This window comes from Harpia harpyja, chromosome 1 (genome assembly GCF_026419915.1).
Source record: "Harpia harpyja isolate bHarHar1 chromosome 1, bHarHar1 primary haplotype, whole genome shotgun sequence".
NCBI lineage: Eukaryota > Metazoa > Chordata > Aves > Accipitriformes > Accipitridae > Harpia > Harpia harpyja.
The window spans coordinates 105,452,828-105,456,879 of NC_068940.1; positions in this window are offsets into that span (position 1 = coordinate 105,452,828).

Here is a 4,052-nt window from a genome sequence, read left to right on the forward strand (position 1 = left end):
ATCCCAGGAACTTGGTAAAAACTCTGGCACCATTCCCATATGGCCTGTCCGTCCTCTGCAACAGCACTGCTGTCAATGTCCCTCATGCTAAATCAGAGGCATCGGCAGGCAACAGAGAGGTCTCATGTAACATCTGTGAAGTAAATTGAATTAAAGAAGGAAGAAAGGAGATTTCCACTGAATTCTGCCTTTACTTCTTTTCATTAGTCAGTACAAGTTTTGAAATTCCAGGAAATTGCAGGTTTTCTTTCCTCATAGCTTCATGTTCTTCCAGTGTATACAAGACAAATGAAGCTTACTTATAACAAAAATCTAAGGACAATTTAAAGGGTTTTATCAAAATATATCTTCTTTTTAATGAGAACACATTTTGAATTGAAGAACATTATGTTCTTCAACCAACAATAGATTACACATAAGAAAATTTAACTGTTGCTGACTCTACTGAATAATAGTTATATTTTTTAAGGTGAGTGGGTGAGATGTATATTTTTTATACTGAAGGTCTGCTTACTTTGCTGTTAGTTTAAATGATGATTTTTCCTTTAAAAACCCATGGCATCCTTCTTCCACCCTCACTTTACCCAGTACTGTGACGAATGTATAGTAAAGTCATAAGGGAGAAACAATTCCATACAGCAATAATATTTACTATTGCAGCAACTTTGGTCTCCTAAACAAGCCTTCTCCACTTCCAAAAAAATACTCTCATCCACCCTGTGTACTTAGCAGGGTTGTACCATGCGTGCCCACACACACCACTTTTAATATCCAACAGAGAGAGATGCAGAAACTGTGATTTATGTTGTAAAAGCCCTTACTGGGAACTGCTCTCTTTGCTCTGTATCTGCACAGCACGTAGCATAGCGGGTGCTGATATAAGTCTGGGGGTTCCTGGGACCTGCATTCACATAAATGCATTCACAGCGTTAATCATAGACGGAGATTACAAGGACAGCTTTGAACTTCCACACTATCTGAATGGTACTGGTGGATGCAAAGACAATCTCTAACTCAGAAAATGAGGCAATGTTGCTCCCCATCTCTGTCACATGTGAAGGGTTGTTTGTTTCTCTCAGCCTCCTACGTACCCAGTTAAAGAGGCATGATGGAAGCTGTAGTGATTTTCACTTCTTTTGAGTTCTCAGCAGGAAGGGTCAGAGTGCAGTTTGAAGACTAAGAGGTCTTTCTTGCATGATGGCAGGCTCTGACACAGCGATTATCACTGAAAAATGAGGTCTTGGAGTAGTAATTCTCTTATGGAAATGTCACTTCAGCAGCAAGTAGCAATCAAAAAAGCAAATGAAATTTTAGGAATTCTGAGGAAAGAAATAAAGGATAAAATGGAAGGCATTGCTGTGACACGATGGGTAATGTGCTTGCTTCTTGAAAATTGTGTGACGTTCTGGTCACCTTATAGTAACTCTGGTAAAGATACTGGGAAGATCCATCACTAAAGGGATGATCCATCACTGATGGATGGCATCTGAATGAGGAGCAACTGAAAAGGTTGGTAGATAACCTGGCAGTGCGATGACTGAAGAGGGTATGATGGACACCTATAAAATCAGAAGTGATGTGAGCAGTGACAGAGAAGATGAAAAGGCAGCAAATGTTCCTTGCTTTTCTTGTGGAATAATTATTCCTCATCAAAACAAACTAGCAAGTGGCCATTTTGAAACAAAAGAAGATGCCAAAAAAAGAGACGTTAAACTGTGAAACTCTCTGAAGCAGGTTGCAGCTAAAAGTTGCATGAGTTCAAAAAACAGTTGGAGATATTTAGAAAAGGAAAACCCATAAAACACACAAACACACCACCTCATCTCAGGATGTTCTCCAAACCTCCGCCTCATATCCATGTCTCATACTGTGGGAGGCTGAGAGAATATACCAAGGAAACTTGTCATATTCCTATATCCATGCCTGGGCAATTGCTTTGGACATACTGAAGAGAGGATACTGAGAGAGATGGATTTGGGGACTGATCCCGTAAGGACATTTTTACAGGTTTTACCTTCTCAGTGCACCTATTTTTAATGTTTGTTTGCTGCACAGAGCAGCACTAGAGTGGGAAGTGAGTACACGAACATGGTTGGTAGGTTAAATATATATGATTGAAGTGTGGGGTAAAACAGCTTATTAATATTGCTTGAATGAGGGTGTGCTATCTGACCATCTATGGTTCTGGGAACACCACCTAAGAGCTGTGTCATTCCAAATAAATAATGACAGGAGAAAAAAACTACCAGAGGCGGTTTGCAATTATAAATTCCCTCAGATTGGAAACTGGAATGAAAAATATAAGAAGCTTCATATTTACAGGAAACAGCACAACACATTTGGTGAGAGCTGAAAAGTTTTTGCAGGAATGGTTATATTACCTAAAGAAAAAGAAAAAAATTCTATTAACTGAAAGATATCTGTCTTTCAAGCCACAGACACATTTACTAGGGTGTGCAAGAAGGCTCATGGAGGCAGGGCAAGCTAGTGGGTAGACCACAGGGCTGGAAACCACCGGGGTCCTGTCTTCTCCCTCCAGCTACTGAGATGTTTCCTGTCAGTTATCTTGTTGATACAACCTCCGTTGTTTGCAGCCAAGTCACTGAATTTTCAGGTTTTTGCAGTGCCAAAAAAAAATCCCAAAAGATGGAGAGGAAATATTTTGGGTCAACCTCAAAAACTTTAATTTCTTAATGAAATAAAAAAGGGAAAAATAATTTTGTGGCAACCAAACCATTAATCTGAAATTACCCTTTTATTTTAGATTTATGGAGAATATTTTTTTAATGACATCATGTTTGAAATTAGAAATGAAACATTTTAAGGAAAGACTGTTCAAAGTATCAGCTTTTTTTTTTTTTAATTGTTAGCTGGACATGAACACTCTCAGTGCTTTAATTGACAGATTAAAAACAAATATTCTTTGTGAAACAGGATTTGTGCAAAAAGAAATTTTTCAGCTCTATTGCATACAATGGAAGCCAGAATTATCTCCCATAATGAGTTCTGTACAACACCTAGCATAATTGTGTGCTTGTAACCAGTGCTAATTCTAGAATAATAATAACAACCAAAATTTTAAGTGTATATCTGAATTTTACTTAAACCTTCTAATTACATTGAGATTATCCACAGAACTGAGACGCTAAATGAGATTCTGATTCAGCAGCTGCAGAGATAAAAATAACTTAAACCTACCCATCTTTTCATTTTTTTCTGCTTGCCCCAACAGCTGGTGCCAGACTCAGACTGTACGGAAAAATGCAAGAAAATAAAGGTGGGTTGGACTAAATGCTAGCAGAGTATTTTGACCTCCTCCATGGGTTGGATTCTAACAAGGGGTAAGACTTTTGAAACAGTGCAGCTGAAAGAAGCTAGCTTGAATAGGCTGAGATTTCACAGCTCACTTTCCAAAATCGTTTATTTATATCAGATTTGAGCCCAATCCAAAAACCTAGATCTCAGACTGCAGGCATTAAAAAGCAGGGAAAAACATTCAGCCTTTTAACCTCACCCTGCTGATCTTTACACAGAGGATAACCATTAACCAAGGTTCCCTCTCTATTTTCCAGGTTTTCTGCCCTCAGAGTACTAAGCCATTTTTTCTTGTTATCCTGGATTTGTGTTTTTATGTTTCCTCCAGTCCCTGTATGTTTGGGGATTGCAAACTTTTTTAAACAAGTTTAATTTAATGGGAAAAGCAGCTGTACAATAGCAAAGCTTTCATGCAGCTTATGTTCCATTTTTTCCCTCTACTGTTCACCAGGGCTGACATCCTCCTCAGATTTCTTTGCAACAAATGCAGACTTTTCATAGCTGGGCATGATAATCCAAAAATATCACTCTCATAATTAAGAAGCATATGTATGTTGCATGCTAACAACCATAGTTAAGCTTGCTGGACTAAGTACACCACTTTAGTGTGAGCTGGAGAAACTATGGATCTTCATCCATGGTGTCTATATGCCCTTTCAGAGTTTCCATAGCTTCTTAGAGGATGATTTCTTTCACCCAGCTGGTTTCAGGAGGCAAAAAAAAAGTTCCTCTGCCTC